Below are 19,220 nucleotides of genomic sequence, written 5' to 3'. Positions count from 1 at the left end.
TGTTACAGAACCAGGGCTAGGACCCAAAGACGGCTTTAGTCAGTGATTCAATGGCTCTTTAGAGGCCAGAGTCCCAAAGATACTCTGTATGTTAGTATATGCTCAGAACATAAAGTAAACCTGGGTACACACATGTACACATACCCCTTCCCTTCACTCCGTGTTCCAGGTAGCATCCGGAGAATAATGTTGGGTACCTAAGCTGTAGGGAGGCATCTATGAGGCCTCTTAAGCTAATGAAGTGTCAAAAAGAGAGAATAGGAAGGCTTGTCTGGGGGGAAGAACAGGGAGACTAGGAAGGCTCCACGAGGGCATTGGATTCCCCAGAATCTAACCCCCGTGTGGGAGCTGGGCCATTAGTCTCATTTGTGGACGTGGGCGTGACAGCCCGCCATATGCATGACTCTATTTGATTCTCGGTGACACCACTGGGCAGGTGAGGAAATGGATGCTCGGTCTGTGGAACCGCTGCTTCTTGACGCAGACACTTGAACTTGTTACTCCTTTTTCCTGAATGTTCTGCCCTCAGATCTTTCTGTCCCGACTCCTTCTCATCACCCTGGAGTGTTCTGGAAAAACACCTCCTCAGATGGGCTCCGTCCCACGACCTGATCTCTTGAAGTTCTTCATGATGCTCCTCGCTTTCTAAAAGTGTCTCTTTTATTTGTTTACCTATTTATTCTCTCTCCCCTGCCACCCCACCACGTAAGCCCCAGCGCGCAAGGATCCCACCCAGCTTTCACCTTTTTCTTCCTTCTGTCAGCCTGGCAAACAGAGGTGCTCGCTACGTCCTTGATGAATGAAGGATCAAACTGACCTTCCCACAGTCCCACAGCTAGGACAGGGCAGACGGGGCCTATCCCGCAAGCCCAGGACCCTTCCAACTCGCTTCCTGCTTCCGGAAGACATCAAACAGGCTAGGCCCTGTCGGATTCTCCCCCCTTGGTCATTACTTTAGACCTTCTGTTCTAGCATTTGTCTTGAAAAGTCATTCTGAGGTGAGCCTTACTTGTTATTGAGCTGGGCTGCCAATGAGAACTTTGTTCATGGCTATGGATTCTTATACTGCTGGGCATGTGCTGCCTTGGGGCATCTGGGTATTGCCTACTTCACTCTGAGGGGGACAGGCCCGAGGCAAGCTGAGCGGTGATCCTTCACACTTTGCTGTGAATCAAACACATACTTAGCTGGGGTGTGACAAACCTCCTTTCTCTCCCTTAGAGGATTTAGGAAGACCCCAGGGCCCCCCCCTCAATTCATTTATCTCCACTACAGAATGGTACGTCCACCTGGGCAAACATTCGATGCCCAGAGAGGAGCCTTTCCCCTCCCCTCCCGCAATCTTGGCTGTGATGTGTGAACCTGGTCTTTCAAGAACAAAAATACCATCCTGGGTTTGCTCCCACCAGGCAGCCAGGTGGTTCCGGCAGGCCGTTTGGCCATCAGCCCGAGGAAGGACGTCTCCAGGTACTAGTGAGAAAGTTGGAGGCGGGTTGCTGCCCAGAGAGAGGACAGTTTGTGTTGAAGTCGAGACCACAAGGAAGAGGCAGCTGCGGGAGGTGGGGCGGGCGTGACTCCCATCTTTCCTGATCAGAGAGAGGTGAGGAGTGTTCCGGCAGCTGCAGCTTCCAGCAGAGATTCGACAGCACTTGTGGAGATTTATAGCCCATGAAGGAGTGTTCCTCGGCCCACGTGTCTACTTCAGACAACCGTACGGAGGCACAAGAACCAGGGTCAGCTTGGCACCTTTGTACCTTTTGTCTTTCAAGCTATGGCATAGCGCACCATTTGTTTTTCAGACAGCAGTGACAGGCGAGAGCAGCAGCCATTCCTGAAAATTCATAGACATGTACGGTCTTGGTATGTCTAAGCAGTTAATGACTCTGTTCCTTTTTGTTCCACTTAGAGGGAAAAAAATACCCTTGTTTCCACCTCTCCTATGTCAAGGGAAGGCAAGCTGCCATACCCTTGCCCTTCTACTAGACAAAAAAAGTTTGCAAATTGAGGGTTCCCGGGAGATGTGATTTAATTCTCCCAAGCTAACCAAGGAGAGCTATAACCTTGACAATAGCCCTGCTCTCAGGGCGGTGGGCTCACCTTGAATGACTGGAGAAGCAACCCCCACCCCCCACCCCACCCCATACCCAGCTTGGCTGGGAGCTTTTTCCTCCCCTGTGTTGCCCTTCTGTTCCTCCAGTCCTGTCCCCCATACCAGACAGTCTTTTCCTGGGTCAAGTCCCAGAGATTCCAGGGTCACGCGGGCTGTATGACTGGGGGGCAAGGGAGTGGCCACTGGCATAGCGGTGACTGTCACCCTCCTCCCTTCCAGGAGCAAGAGCTGCACAGAAGCTATGAACATAAACACTCTATCAATAATAAATGGGATGGTAAATGGGAGCAAACAAGCCAAAGGAAGATGGAGGTGGCCGGTAAGCCAGTCAATTTTCTTTTAATCGCATTCGTATCCATAAAGGTCAAAGGAACAGCAGCCCCGAAAGTTTCATCACCAAACAGGATGGCGGCAAGACTGCAACAGGGAAATCTCTTTTGCGGGAAAAGCAGAGTACCTTGAGTTCGATAAGCCGACACACCTCAGGTTACAAAGGGAAACCTGAATCGAAATTCTATCCTAAAACCAGAAACCGGCTACTGGAACTTTTTTGAGCACTCCAGTTTGGGGCACAGCGTTGTTTTTTAAAACTACATCCACGTGCGCAAATTGGAAAATGAGGATTTCAAAATCCCGTCCAGTTCCGTTAGGATGACTTCTGGCTCCTTTTCTAAGGCTTTCCCCCTCAAAATCCACCCTCAAACACTCATCCTCACCTCGCAGCACCCCCCACCCATGGCGATAGCCATCAAACACGGATCAAAAGCTTTAGCCAAGAGGATGACGTTTTCTCTGACCATGACATTTTCAAACATCAGCCAGAGTGTGGATAAGGAGTTATACCACAGATAACTCTTGGGGCAGGAAGGTTAAACCTTCCACCAAAACAAATCACTACCCCCCCCCCAAAAAAAAAAAAAATATATATATATATAGAGAGAGAGAGAGAGAGAGAGAGAGAGCAGTGGGCTTTCAGGAAGAAAATAGGGCAACGTGTGCAGTGTGTAAGGCTCATTCATACCTGTCTCTCTCCTCTGTCGAAATTCAGACTAGTTTGCTTGCTAATTAACTTCAGAGACCTTGTGTTCTATTTCATCCCTAAGTCTTAACAGAGAAAATGGTGTTTTTAGTAATCATTTTAAAACTTGATCAGTACCCACCTATTTGAAGGTCTTAGAGCATTGTTCTTCACTCATTCATCAAATATTTGTTCTACAGCCACTGTGAGCTCTGGGAAACACAAAGACGAGTTTAAGATCTAAGAGCTGTCTTGGGAGAGGCCAACCCCGTGATGCTAATCTGCTATTGTTGGCTGGAAAGATGATTGTAACACTGGGCAGCCTGTGATCAGTGGCGCTCAGAGACAGAACGATCCAGCGTGCCATCGGGGGAGCTCCGTGTTACCACTTATAGACCCAGTGCTGACATATGGTAATGCCTCAATCAACATTCATTACCTAAAAAAGTAACCAAACAAGATGGCGAGTGGTGGGGTGGACTGAAAGTTTGTGGCCCTCGAAATTCATGTGTTAAATCCTAACCCCTAAGCCGATGATGTTAGGAGGTGGGGCCTTTGGCAGGTGGTTTGATCATGAGGGCCGAACCCTCACACCTGGAAATCAGTCCCCTTATAACAAGAGACACAAGAGCTTCCACCACGTGAAGAGACAGCAAGAAGCCGGTCATCTATGAACCAGGAAGCGGCCTGCAGACCCTGGATCGGCTCCCACCTTGACCTTGGCCTTCCAGCTCCCAAAACTGTGAGAAATCTATTTCTGTTGTTTATTAGCCACCCAGCCTGTGGCGTTCTGTTAGAGCAGTGAGGAAGGTCTTAGAAGAGAAGGGTTCGGGGATAGGTAGGTCAGGAAACAGGGGGAGGAGAAAAAGCACAAGGATGCAGAAGTGGGAAACTGAGGGACAGGCCCAAGCGAGCTGCTGTGCTGAGGCTTAGAGGGGCTGAGGTGAGTGAGGGCTGCAAGCAGACGCCACAGGACATTGACCTTGATCTGCCTTGCCAGCACTGTGGGCCGTTGTTCTTTTCTCACCATTTCTTTGCTCTATAAATCTCTTCTCCCACCATTTTGCGGTTCAAATAAGGGTTTCACAGATGTCTGTTAGCTAGGTTTGAGGTCACAGGCAGTTTGTTCAGCCCCCTTTCCTTCCCTTGACACCTGAGCAGAACCCAGGCTTGCACGGCCTGCCTCTGAAATTGCACTTGTATCCTACCCATCCTCCTGAACTCGTCCCTCACACAACACGTGAGGTTCCCACTGCACAGTCTAGCCTAAGACTCCTCCCTTCTCACTTGGTCTATGCTGGAACTTCTTAATTTGTCTCCCTATATCCGAGGTTTCCTCCATAAGCTATCCTAACTGTGGCTCCCAGATCACATCTCTTTTTTTTTTTAATTTGTCTTGAACGCTTATTTATTATTGAGAGACAGAGAGAGACAGAGCACAAGCAGGGGAGGGGCAGAGAGAGGGGGAGACACAGAATCCGAAGCAGGCTCCAGGCTCCGAGCTGTTAGCACAGAGCCCAACGCGGGGCTTGGACCCGCAAACTGAGAGATCGTGACCGGAGCCGAAGTCTGATGCTTAACCGACCGAGCCACCCAAGCGCCTCTCCCAGATCACATCTCTTAAAGCAGAGCTCTGATGCTGTCATGTTCCAGCTCAAGAACCTTCAGTGGCTCCCCATGACGTGCTGGGGAAAGTCTGTGTTCTTGAGTCCAGCTGAAGAGTATGGCCTTTATGAAGTATTCTGAGCCATTATAGGAATTTAATCAGGTGACACATGGTCAGAATTATATTTTGGAAATCGTCTTCCTGTTAAAACAGAAAGCAGATTGAAGGTAAAGCGGAGGGGCAGGTGAGGACAGAGCTTAGAGGCTTGAGACAGCCAGATGGGAGGAGATAGTAGTCGAATGAGGGGAATTAGTGGAGGTGGAGAGACGTGGAGGAAGGAGAGCCTTGTGGCAGGTGGAACCAATGCCTCTCGGTGACAGATTGGATGTGAGGGGAAGGAGCGGGGGAGCCAGGATGCTGCCCGGGTTTTTGAGGAGATGACAGGTTGTTTGCCAAGATGAAGAAGACAAGAGAAGGAGCCGTTGTGCTTGGAGGTGGGTGTGGGTGGGGACGAGGAGGTACGTTGAGGTCAGTTTGGGACGCGTTGCGTTGAGGACATCAAAGTGGAGGGTCCAGTGGGCCCCTGGACTCGTGGGAGAGGGAGATCAGAAGAGATGTCTGAGCCTGTCAATGAACACTTGTTGTGTGACAAACCACCCCGAACCTCATGGCTTAACACAGCCGTCTATTTGGGTGGTCCGCCCAATCTGGGCTGAGCTCCTTCATGGACTCACCAGTCAGCTGGTGGGTCAGTGGGGCACTGGCTGCTTTCAGAGGGCCTTACTCAAATGCTCCGCAGTTGGCTTGTGGTCAGCAAGGCCAGTAGGGGTGGCTTTCATCAGCAGGTTAGCCCGGGCTTATTCCCGGAAGAGCAGTGGGGGTGGTCCCCAGGGAAGAAGCACAGGTGTGCGAAATCTCTTGAGGTCCAGCCTCATAACTGGCTCGGCATCACTCTCCTGCCCACCGCTCTCCAAAGCAAGTCCCAAGGGCAGCCAGATGCAAAGGTGGGAGCAATGAACTCCGCCCCTAGCAGAGAAGAGCAAGGAATATTTCTGGTCAGGTTTGGCAATCTCCCACAGAGCCGGAGCGTAGAATTGGGAGTCGTCAACACATGGATGGTAACCGATGCAACAGCAGTGGGTGCGGTTTCCCAGGGACCTGGGTATGGTGAGAAGAGAAGGGGGTCCCAGGGCAGGACGTGGAACCCCAAGGAATGCAATGACACAGATTGCGGACGAGCCCACAATACACGTATAAACCGCAGCCAGAGCAATGGGCGGAAGGGAGGAGATGATTGAGCTGCAGGACAGAAGGAAAGCACCTAAGTAACTCTGAGGGAAGGGGCTGAGACAAGCCTGGGGCAGGAGAGTTTCAGCCAGGCGAAAAATAACCACCAGTATTTGGTTAACCCTTATGTAGCTGGATAACGTTTTGAGATTAATTTATGGGGTTTTCCTGTCTCTTTCCTCTTTTCCTCCCCATTGCAACACGATTGCTTCCCTTCCCACCCTTCCGAACCAGGGAAAGCCCCATGTTTCAGCTTCAGGGGGGCTATGTGGCAGGTTGGATGACACATCGTGCCTGCAAGATGTCACGCATTTGTTTCCAGTAGGTTAAGCCCAGAGGAGAAAGAGGACGAGCAGAGGCAGGAGAAGAGAATCAGGGCTTGGTGGATAAATAGATGAGCTTGGAAGCATCAGGAAGCAAAGAGGCACTTAATGTAAAAAAGAGAGAGAGAAAGAGAGAGAGAGAGAGAGACATTTCCCGAGCCTCAAGGAGGAGTAGTGAGCTGTATGGATGACAGAGCAATGGGTCCCACACTGGTTCCCAGCAACCCTCAGGGTGTGACAAGCCTGCAGAAGGAAGTGACAAGAGTGAGATCACAAGGACAGTGGCTCCCAGCCTCTCTCAGAACTCCACGTCCAAAGAGGCACTTGACCTGAAAAGCCTGCAATGGGGGGAGGGGGAGAGCATTGGACGCCCCAGCAGAGCTTGGGTGAGCAGAGGGTAATGACCAGTGGCCACTCTCTGGGACCTCGGAACCTTAAAAAGACCCTGAGGGAAAACCCCAAATAAGTGAGATGGAATTACTAGCTCGTGAGAGGAAGCTAATTAAGTAGCAAGAAATGCGACATTTCTCAAACACCTAGGTTGGTGGACGCCATTTACACTTGCCATGCCCATCTGTGCAAGGTAATATGTCAGGTGTTTCAAGTTCATTAGCTGATCTAATCTTCCCAGCAGCTCCGTGAGTTAAGGGTCCACCTTCCTTCCTATTTCACAGATAAGGAAACTGCAGAACAGAAAAAATCAAGTAGGTTTTTTATGGCCCCAAACCAATAAATGGTAGAGTTTGAATTTGAGCCCAGGCAAATGAATATGAGTGCCTTTCCTCTTAACCACCATGCTATTCTGGTCCTGAAGGTTTGTAGTGATTCTCCGAATGATTTGGGTGAAACAACAGAAAATTAACCAAAAAACACGTGTGTGTGCACACATCTTCGGTAAGCAGACAATCCTCTTTTTCTAGATGTGGTGGGATTTTACCTGACCTCCCAGGGAATGGCCATCCAGCAGTTCTCTTGACCTGACCTAGAAAGAGGTAGCCAGGAAAATCATAACAGCAATGATAATAATGCCAGACTTGGAGGGAAAAGAAGGTTCAGTAAGAAAATGGATGAGGGAGGATGATTCATTTTCTCTGCTCAGGACTGGGTTACTAGCAGGTAGTTGGAGTCACTTTCCATGAATAAGAAACCGATAGAAAGGGGAGAAAAAAAGGGAGCATGGGATGGGACAGAATAACAGAAATAGAGGTAAAGCAAGGGGCCCCTGGGTGGCTCAGTCGGTTAAGCGTCCAACTCTTGATTTCAGCTCAGGTCATGATCTCACAGTTCATGAGCTTGAGCCTCATGTCAGGCTCTACATTGACAGCTAGAGAGCCTGCTTGGGATTCTCTCTCTCTCCCTTTCTCTCTACCTTCCCCTGCCGATGCTTTCTGTCTCTCAAAATAAAGAAATAAACTTAAAGAAAAAAAAAGAAAAGAAATGAAATAGAGGTAAAGCAGGGAGGGAGAGCAGGGGTTGGTGAAAGAAAAATCATGAAGGGAGGGAATGATGGGCAGACTGGTTCCAGCAATCTAGCCCTAGGAAATCCTATTAGGCAGCAAAAAAATGAGATTATTGTGTTTTTACTTTGCCACAATATGCAAATGACTCAATTTAGCTCCTAAACATGTTGTTATTGAATTCTGAGAAATTCCCTTAAAAAATGTAATATTTTTATGACAATATTGTCAGCAATGCCAGATTGCTTTTCTATTTTGGTTAAGTTTTACCCGAGTCTGCTATATGTCATTTACTCCCAGATTCCAAATGATTGCTTTTATGTAATTTTTGTGTAAGCAAGAAATAATAACATGCTTAGAAATGTGAGAAATGTGTTAACCTTCCCATTATTTTTCAGTGCCCAAGAGAATTAGAGGGTGGGCCACAATGGGGAACGTAATTATTTCTCATGATGAATTTTTATTTATGTTAATATCCTCGAGAGCCCACATATCTGTTATTAACCACATTCGTTTCTTTTGCTCTCGTCTTTATATCTCATGTCTTTAATCCTTCCCCTTTTAGAAGATTTTTGCATAACTGACAAAGACTTTCAAAGCCCGTACAAAAAGGGTTGTGAAATCACACTAGCTTCCTCTGACACGTTTACTCCTGGGTAATGCCATTCTAATTCCAACCACGTTTAAGAAAAGAAGCTGGGGTCTCGATCCTGCACGCCCTAACACTATTCCATCAAAATGGAATTGCATTTATTTGGATTTCCCTAAGTTTCTATCGGTTTAGGTGAGTTCTCTGATAGACACAACTCCCCACCCCTTCGGGGTTAATCAAGCAGAAATAAAGAGGGAAGCAAAAGCAAGAGATGTCTGGCATGATCCATCAGTCACGAACGACACACAGCCACCCAGATCATGACCATTTGGAAATCTGCTATGGCCAGCGACCGTAGTCCAAGATGATAACTATGTGGTCAGGAGCAACAGTGATTTTCTTAGGAATAATGACTTTGCCTGGGGATCCAATCGGCAACAAAGGTAGTGTGATGGTTAATTTCATGTGTCACCTTGGCTGGGCCACAGTACCCCAGTATCCGGTCAAACAGTATTTCAGGTGTTTTTGCGAAGGTAAGTTTTTATTTTTTTAACAATTTCTTTCAAGTTTAGTTTTATATATTTTGAGAGAAAGCTAGAGAGCAAGCCGGGGAGGAGCAGAGAGAGGGAGACAGAACCCCAGGCAGGCGTGGCATTGTCGACACAGAGCCCCACGCAGGGCTCGAACTCGAGAAACATGAGATCATGACCTGAGCGGAGATCAAGAGTTGGACGCTTCACAGACTGAGCCACTGAGCCACCCAGCAAAGGTGTATTTTTAGATGAGATTAGTATTTAAATGAGAATAAAGCAAATTACCTTCCATAGTGTGGGAGGGCCTTATCCAATCAGTTGAAACCTCAGTAGAAAAAAAAGACTGAGGTCTTCCGAAGAAGAGGGAATTCTGCCATAGGATGACCCTTAACACATGGATGGCAACATCAACTGCCCCCTGGGTCTCTGGCCTGCCTGTAGACTCTGGACATGACAGCCCACACAGTCATGTGAGCCATTTAAAAATAAACAAACAGGGGCACCCGAGTGGCTCAGTCGGTTGAGTGTCCGACTTCGGCCCAGGTCATGATCTCACGGTTTGTGAGTCTGAGCCCCGCGTCGGGCTCTGTGCTGACAGCTCAGAGTCTGGAGCCTGCTTCGGATTCTGTGTCTCCCTCTCTCTTCGTCCGTCTCCCTGCTCACGCTCTCTCTTTCTCTCCCTCAAAAATAAATAAATAACTTGAGCATGCATGCATGCTGTTACCACATACACACACACCCCCCACACACCTATTAACCGTTAATTGGATGGGCTCATTCTATTCTACTGGGTCACTGTTGATGTCAAGGTTTGGCCAGAGAGCTGAAAAGCTGGTACAGAAATCCTATTTGAAGACCATTTTCCTGAACTGCAGACACCATAAGGATGCATAGGTAAATGAAGATCTCCAAGGAGAGACTTAATGCAACTCTTACCTGCCTATAAACTAAGTCAATGGGATATATCAATGAGTTGCTGCTATATGACAAACCACTCCACAATTTAAGGGACTTATATTTTTTTTAAGTGTTTATTTAGTTTTGAGAGAGAGAGAGAGAGAGCCCAAGTCGGGGTGGAGAGGTAGAGAGACAGGGGGACAGAGGATCCGAAGCAGGTTCTGTCTTGACAGCAGAGAGCCCGATGCGGGGCTTGCACTCATGAGCCATGAGACCAGGACTTGAGCTGAAGTCGGGCGCTTAACTGACTGAGCCACCCGGGGGCCCCTGGGCTTAATTTTTTATTATTACTCCCAAATCTGTGGGTTGTCTGAATAGTTCTGCTGTCAGCCATGGGGTTGGCCGGGCTCTCTTTGCCTCATATTATTTGCTCAAATGTCCAGCCGTGGGTGCTGGCCGTTCACTGCTGCCAGTTGAGACCATCAGGGGGACCGGGCTACGTCTGTTATCATTCTTCAGGTTGTCCTTCTTCCGTGGAGGGAGAGGGCTTCTGGAAGAAAGAGAGGAAAAGCCCCAGAGCACAAGCACTTTCCAAGCCTCTGCTTGTATCACATCATAGTTGCTGACACCCCATTGGCCAAAGCAAGCTGGGTTGCCGAGCCTAGATTTAAAGGCGAAGCAACGATCTCATCTTGATGGGCAAAGCAGTAAAGTCACATCACAGAGAGACATTTGGATGGGGGGGTAGGAGGGAACTTTTGCTCATGTGTCCACCTACTCACAGGGCGTCAAGTGGGGCCACTGTCATGTACGCACCAGGAAAAGGCTGTGCAAATTACCTCTTTGAGAAATGGAAACAAATGATAGAAATAGAACAGAAAGTACAATGATCAGTAGGGCCAGAGAGAAGGGTTCTTTTTTGTTTGTTTGTTTGTTTGTTTGTTTTGAGAGAGGGAGAGAGAGAAGGAGAGAGAGAGAAAGAGAGAGGGAGAGAGAATCTTAAGCAGGCTCCACGCCAAGCATGGAGCCTGACGCAGGGTTCAATCTCACGACCATGAGCTCATAACCTGATCTGAAATCAAGAGTCAGATGCTCAACTGACTGAGCCACCCAGGCACCCCAGGAGTTTGTTTTCTTACTTTGGTTTAAAAAAAAAAAAAAAAAGCCTGAAAAATAATGGGAAAAAAATCAATGGCATGTCAGAGACCCAAGGATTTTGGAAAAAGAAGAGGCCCGTGTGGAAAGAAGATGAATGAGAAGCTGGAAGGTTCTAGAAAGGGACCTATCAGCCTGGTGATTAGCTGTGCTTTGAGGTACCCCAAAATAGAGGTTCCCTGCAGCTCAGCGAGGCGGAGAGGCCAAGCCAGGAAATTCTCCTCTAATCTGTTTCACGAATCGGACTTAGCGTAGCATTTCTGTTCTTACAAACAAATGGATTCCGTTGACTGAAAAACCTTTGCATAAAACCACTGCACTTTTGAGCCTTGGAAACCCACAGGGAAAACGGCAAGAGAGATTTACACAGAAATGAACCGAGGGCAGAGGATGAGGGGGAGAAATAGGAGACGAAGTCATTTCTGGAAGACGAGCAGCAGAAGGTGACCACGCTGGGTGGTGGGAGCGAGCCAGGTTTGGAACCGCTCTGACCAGCACGGCCTGGAGGGTGCCGACGGGGTGGATCAGAGGTGTCACTGGCAGCCAGGAGTTCACCAGCCACTTGTCGAGAGTAATACGTGCATCACTCGATCTTTCTCCAGCATCTCAACCCCCAAGACGGCCAGAACAAAGCTGGCCGTGAGCGGACTCCAGATGGGGGCCAGGCTCCTCGTAGCACACAGACTGGAAGCCGAGCAGCTCGTGGCTGGGTGGAAACGAAGAGAAGCCAGAAGTCCCCCGGATCCTGCTAAGGACGGGGATCTGGGGGTGGGGGACCCGCTGCTTGTCCGCTGGAAGCTGAGTGAGTGTGAGGCCGCCGTTACTAACTGCTAAGTAGGTTTTGGTGCAGCTTGGCACTGCAGACGGATGAAGTGCAAAATAGCATCTCATAAATCAAATTCCAAGGGCTTCGTGGGGCTGTTGCTTTCCCACAGGCAAAGCATTCATTCGATGTTTGAGTGCAAAGGAAAAAAAAGGTCCCCTAAATCGCTGCCACCCATGTTGCTTCGTGCTAACTGATCTGATTGGAAAGGAACAGAGGTCCCTGCGGGTACTTGGGGCTACGGAGTTTAGATGAATCAGGCGACACAGACTTCTCATTGGTATTTGGTAAATTATTCATCATGGCAAGTTGCTAGAAAATGAGGACCAAAAAAAGCTCCTGTTAGGGAAACGGTGTGCTAATCCAGAATCCCTTATCATTTTAGCCCAACGGCGGCTCTGCCGTGGAATCTTTTCTGGTTTCACGGAAGGGGAAAACTTGCGGAAATGAATTCAGGATTCCCGTGCAAAGAAAGAGGTGGAAACTCCCTCCCCCCACTTGAACCCGAAATGTGAAACTCTGGGCTGTTCTTCCACTTGTGATTGTTCAAACCAGGTGCCCTGAGTTCTTATCAAAGGTCAGACTTCCTATGACAGCTCCTGGCGTTCCAGAAAACAGCTGTCTCACGGTGCCGTCCTCTCTGGGCACACACTGCTGGGACACAGCATCACACCCTCTGAATAGCAGTCTGCAAAAGGCAGTGTTGCTGTGAGCAACTCTTGACAGAGGCTGCAGCGAGAGAAGTCACAACTCAGGTCCCAGGGGAGCCCGTGTGACTTGATTGCGGCCAGACTCACCCAGTGACAAGTGACAGCGGGTGACGCGGAGGGGTCAGGTGGGCTGCCAGGCCCGGGGTCAGCGGCTCCCGGAGAGTCAGCGGCAGTGACCCCTGGGCTTCCAGCGGTTACGGGGTGCCAGCAGCTGGCAGGGGTGTTCTCCTGACACCCCAGGAACAGAGCACAGGAAGGTGGAAACGGAGCTTTTCCTCTTTAAGAAGAAGCTGGCTTGTGCAGTATATGCATTTCTTTCTTCTTGCTTTTCATCCCAGAATGAAGAGTTGAGGTGGATCCCCAGTCCGGAAGGAAGCCCTTCCCTGGCTGTACTGGCTCTAACACACCTAATGCTGGTCCCCGTTTGCTGAGCTTCTCGGCCCGGTCCGTACAAGGCTTCCAGGATGAGAAAGGCTGAGAAGGGCCTTCTTACAGCTGAGGCAGCGCGGCGGTGGGGGGGTGGGGGGGGGGGAGTGCCGGGGGGCCCTACAAAGGGAAACGTCTGTGCTCCCTCCCTTCAGCAGCCTGTTCCCAAAAAATGATGCAGAGAGAGGCTGGGCTGTGGCTCAGATCCTGGGGACAAACCGGCTTGGGAACCTCGAGGTCCCGGGACTGAACTTGGTCCCTAATGAGTAAACCAAGCTTTCTCCTCCCAGCTTTTCTGACTTCTCACTGCTATGTCAGAGACCTCTCTTGGCACAGCCACGGACCGTTTCTAACCTCTTTCTTCCACAGACCATGAGCATGGAAAACCCCAGCTTGGAAAAACACGTACAGAAACACACGCACACATAAGCGCATGTATGCACACATAAACGCGCACACACATGCACGCGCACACACACACACACACATACACACACACCCTGGCCTAGAAACGTGAATTGTTCAGAACCTGGCTCAGAAAGAGAGAAGGAGCCTAGAAAGGCACAAACAGGTTGATTACCTTAGCAGTTCTGGATTTCAAAGCAACCTCCTAACCTTCCAACCTCTGTCAACCTGCTGACATCGTGTATGATTTCAGGCCTGCAAAGAGCTCTGTTCTTTTTTCCGTAGACTTTGGCCCTGGGGGCAATTTTGTCACCTCCCAACCCAGTAATAAATTTAATGCGTTGTTGAACTACCTTCATGCGCCTGGGGCTTTGGCAAGAGTCTCTGTCTATCAGCCGTAAAAAGATAAAATGCTGACCCCTTGGCTCTCGACAAACTTCAGATTCCATTGTGATTGACCGGTCAAATGAATGACACAAGAAGAAGCAGTTGTTCTGGGGTTTTTATTCCCCCTGAGAGAGCCAGCTGATAGAAATCATCCTTGACCTCAGAGAGCTCAAGTTCCTATCATTATCCTAACCTGGTTGACCAGTGGGTTTAGCAGCACAAAAGACGTGCAATATCCTGTGGCCCAGGACTGACGGCCATGCCCCGGGCTGATAGGTCCTCCTCCCCCACCTTGGGCTTGTCTCCACCTCTGCGTGGGGGCTTCTAGATCTGCAATTCGCACCCCAACTGCTGGCTGTGCTCCTCACGCACATGCACACAGCCCTGTCTCAACCCTAACCCCCCTCACCCCACCTTCACCCCACACCCCAAACTGCTGGGGGGTTCAGCTCTAGGAGGTGAGTGGGGCTGGCCCAATCAAGCTGTTTGAGGGCCCCACGGAGAAGGACTAGTGAACGGTTACTTTTGAAGAGATCCATATACTACATTTTTCACGAGGCCACTTTATCCTCCATTTGGGGATTTTTCCAGAACAGGTTTTGTTATTCATCTGTTTTGAAAGCTTTTTTTTTTTTTGATAAGCTCATCGCGTTCTAGACTCACTAAATCCTTTTATTATTCAGAAAGGTCAGGCTATCGGGTCACACAGCTACTGTAATGATTCTCAAACTCTGATGTGGGTAAAGCATCACTGGGGACCTCCCCTAATGCAGACAGCTGTGCGTCAGCCTTAAAAATTCTGATTCGGAAGATCTAAGATTCAAAGCTGAAATCTGCTTTTTTATGAACACCTCAGAAGACTCCTGTGTAGATGGTCTAAGAAACGCTGCTTTAGTTAATAGTTCACCGTTTGCAGATAATCCGTTTTTATAGAGCTCTAATGTTTTATTTCATTTGTTTATTTAAAATTTTTAATGTTTATTTAACGTTTATTTTGCGGGAGGGGGGAGGGGCAGAGAGAGAGGGAGACACAGGATCTGAAGCAGGCTCTAGGCTCTGAGCTGACAGCACAGATCCCAATGCGGGGCTCAAACCCACAAGCCATGAGATCCTGATCTGAGCCAAAGTCAGATGCTTAACTGCCCAGCCACCCAGGCGCGCCCAGAGTTCTCGTGTTTTAAAAGTGGACCCATGGCAGGAAACTTAATAGAAATAGAATTTAAAATGGCTTTGAGATCAAACATCTGAGCATTCTAGTTTATTGTGGTTCTTCTGAAAAATGATTAAAAGTAAAAAGCCAACAGCTTTCCAGTTTCCACAGCACATAATTGGGAGTGATGGTTTCCTATAGAACCACTTGTGCCGTGGCCCCCCGAATATGTGGTGTTCACATGGAAAGCTCCATGGGAGGCAGGCGTAAGGCCCCAGGGACATGCCTGACATGACCCTGGTCCCTGTGCCGACAGCGGGCCTCACACCGCAGCCTGTGAGGCCACTCAGCCACACGTGTCCTTTTCTTCCTTCACCTGCCTTTGCCTTAGTCCTTGGCTCTCAAAGAATCCACTAGGGAAATCAGGCAAGTAAATCACAGAATGATTGTTTGCAGAAGCTTTGTTGACTGAGAGCAAGCGGAGGGCAGGAGATAGAATGAGCAGAACCAGGCCGGCCGTGCTAAGAGCAGAGAAAGCCAGTGTTTGTTTGGTCTAGTTGGGTCACCGCTGGCTTGATATTCTGTAAATATGTGGGAGTTTGTATTAAATCACCATTCGGCAGTGTCCCTCTTCTGCAAACACTGTGTTAAGGGTCTGTGTTCACTTGAGAACTAACGCGGAGTTGTGTTGTACCTTTCAATCACCTCTGTGAAAAATGTCGCCGCAGCCAGTCAAAAGAGAAAGCGTGTATGAGTTTCACTTTCTGCATGGATTGTCTGACATGATAGGCCTGTTTTAGGCTCTATATCCATGGGAGAAGTAAGAGCAATAAATATGTAAGGCAGATTTTCACAGCTTGCCCCCAGAGCAACTCCCAAGAGTGACTAATGGCCATTCATGGGCTGCCATGACCAGCAGATGTAACTCGATGCTGTGCCATTAACTCTTCCAATTATGATTGTTTGGGCTGGTGACAGGGAGAACGGGGTCCCTCCCCAAACCATAGCAGTTACTATGACAGGGAAGCTTTTGAATCCTTTATGAGTTTGGCCCTCAGAAACTCAAACCATGGGGCCTAGACTAGAAGAGACATAATATAAAGAAGCTAAGAAAGAACTCAAATTATTTTACATTCCCACAAAAATGAAGGGCCTTGTACAGAGTGAACTATGTCAGCAGTGGTACAACTGGCTGAGATTAGCTGGTGAATTACATCTTCGCCAAAAGGAGCCAGATAAGCAAGCTTATCTTTCATAAATACTAAAATACTTCCTCAGATCTTTGTTGAATAGAGATAGGGAAAGGGTGAGGAACAGAGATAAAGAGACCCTCGGGAGGGGGTAGTTAATTCAGCCTTCCTGACGGTGGTGAGCATTTGGCAGTGTGATATTTAAAAGGAAATTAATTCCGGACACTGAATCTTCATAACCTCAATTACCCTTGGCAACCTGATGCTTCTTTTCTTCTGTTCCTGTCTCTGGATGCCCATTGGAACGGTCCTCTCTTTGACCGGAATCAGTAGGAGCTCTCCTTATTACTGTCGCATGGCTTTTGGCTACACATGCTAACCCTATAACCTTGAGCTCCAAAAGAATTTGGTGGCAAATTCTCTGCAAAGGTTCTGGCCCAGGGTAGATCAAACGTCCCCATCTTGGGGACTGGAAAATCAGCCCAGGCTAGAGCATCCTCAATTCAATGGGCAAAAAGACTAGAAAAAGCTGATGTTCATGCCTCAGGCCCCACCTTAAAGTCTCTATGTCACCTCGAGTTGGAGAAGATGACCCAGGGGCTCAAAGTATGGACCGTTAGGTTAGTGTACCGTAAATTTGAAAACTTCATATTTTTCTGCCACCTCAGCATTCCCACAAACGGGCTGTAAGCATCCTGCCCGGGTGATCAAGTGTGTCAGTATGATAAGGCCAGTTCCTTCTAAAAGTTTCCCTTCTTGCCCTCCCTGACAGTGACCTACTAACATTAAAATGAAATCCCCTCATGCCTTTGCTTGTGTACTCCACTGTGACCCCCAGATTAGGCACTTGTTCACGGGGGGCCTCACCCCTTCACTTGGCTCCCCATGTCGGTGGTTGAGCCCACTCCCTTAGCATGTCCCCCACTATGAGTGGCCCTTCCTGGCATGCAGCGACTATCTCTCTAGGGCCTGTGAGTATAAGAAATTTTGTTTCCCTGCATCTTTTCTGTGTCCCCTCTTGTAGCCACCCCTGAGTGAGCATCTCATGAAAATAGAAAACAGTGAGAGTCAGCAGGAGCCTTGGTACGAGCGAGTGGCGTAAGCTTCTACCCAGGGGCAAGCCCGGTGAGATTTCAGTCTACACTGATGCCCACGTAGGGCCTGCTCTCAGCTGGTTTGTCCACGTCGGGAGCATGCTGTTCAACTCTGGGTATAGTGTTATGACAAGGACATTGGCAAATGTCCTTCCTAAACAGACGGTTATGCGAAAGAGCACTCAGGATGGTGAAAATCGCTCTTAATCCTGACAATGGAAGAATGACTGAAAGCACCAGAGATGTTTTGCCTGGAGAAGAGAAGTCTGAAGGGACACAAAAGCTGTGTTCCAACATATGAAGAGCCATTGGAGTGAGCTGGGATATGTCTTATTCTTATGGCTTTAAGGGCAAAACTAAATGCAGAATTTGTTTTTTCCGTACAAATACAGAGTTTCCAACCACAATAACAAAAGCCTAGATATTGAATAAAACTTGTGAAGCAGTAAATCCCCTATATGCAGGAGTCTTTGAGGAGACAGTAGGAAATTATGTACAAGGGAATGTGTCGATGGTGTGCATTCCTCCACTAAGAGTGGAAGAAAGGATCTTTAAGGTCCCTCACAGCTCCAAAATTCAACACCTCCACCCAGAAGGTAGGAGATAGACCATTTCCGAGCCTGTGGGTGCCATATTCCTTTCCTGTGTCCTGGGCACCCAGTTGCTTTGCCAGGTGGTGTCTTTCAGTTGGGAAAGGGACATAGAGCTAACTAGACATCAGAGGGACACATTCAACTGAACTTTGTGCAGGACAGAACAAAATTCAGAAAGAGAAGCAGACTCTCAGTACATTCCTTGTGTGACTCTTCTTGCCTGTGACTAGATAGACAACTTGAATTCATCTCCCCTCTTCCTAGTTGTCCGTGAAAGTCTGTCCCTAGGGGGTGAGGATCCACAGCCATCCTGGAAGGGATGAAGGCACCAACGAACTGACAACGTCCTACTCAGGCCACAGCCCTCCTCATACATAAGCTCAAGAGAAAAAGCCTCCTCACTTTGCATGAGATTTATGTTTCAGTTTACAGGACTTGAAGGTGTAACCTTGGAATGATCAAACTTTCACAAAGCAATGCCTCTGGAATCAGTGTAGCAGATAACATTTGGATAATAAGTGGAACTCTACTGAGCCTGCCATTAAGCTAATTCCCTCTTTCTTGAAAATAACCCGAGCCATTCTGGGAGCCAGAATTCAAAACCAGCTCCCCTAGGAGGACGGGTATTTGAAATGGGACATTGGATTTTGCTGTCCCGTCAGATAACAGTGTCTGTGTCCATGCCTAAGGCTGGCCTGGAGGTTAACCAAAGTCAATGAGTTAAGAGTCTGAATTGCATCCCAGGGTTTAATAACCACCCAGCAAGGAGACTCCTGAGAAACCAAGCATAAATAATAAAAATTGATAAAATCAAAGTTCAGAAACTCCAAACGGCTTTTGCAAAGTCAACTCAATAGGAAGTGGCAAAGCTGAGACTCGAACCTACGTGTTCCTGGTCTGAAGCTGGTCATTCTTCCATTCCAGTGAATCCGTGCTCTGTAACGATCATTTATTTCCAGATGCCTGTGTATTCTTTATTTCTTTGCTGTATTTACTTTTTTAGTAGGTTTCCTCCAGAAAATTCTCAACTAGATTTCAACAGTGCTCAGTTTTCATTGAAGAACCGTGTCCTACAAAGCCATGGAACAAATAAGGCTTAGAAGTTATATGCATTTGAGGCACCTGGGTGGCTCTTTTGGTTAAGCATCTGACTTTGGCTCAGGTCGTGATCTCCCAGTTTGTGGGTTCAGCCCCCGCATTGGGCTCTGTGCTGACAGCTCAGAGCCTAGAGCCTGGTTTGCATTCTGTGTCTCCCTCTCTCTCTGCCCCTCCCCCACTCACGCTCTGTTTCTCTCTCTCTCAAGAATAAATACACATTTAAAAAAAATAAAAATTAAAAAGGAGTTGTACTCATTTGCTAGGGCTGCTATAACAAAGTATCACAGACAGGGTGGCTTGAACAACAGAAATTCATTGTTTCGCGATTCTGGAGGCCACAAGTCCAAAATCAAGGTGTTGGCAAGG

The sequence above is a fragment of the Leopardus geoffroyi genome, chromosome D2 (assembly GCF_018350155.1).
Source record: "Leopardus geoffroyi isolate Oge1 chromosome D2, O.geoffroyi_Oge1_pat1.0, whole genome shotgun sequence".
NCBI classification, from domain to species: Eukaryota; Metazoa; Chordata; class Mammalia; order Carnivora; family Felidae; genus Leopardus; species Leopardus geoffroyi.
This window is presented reverse-complemented; position numbering follows the sequence as displayed.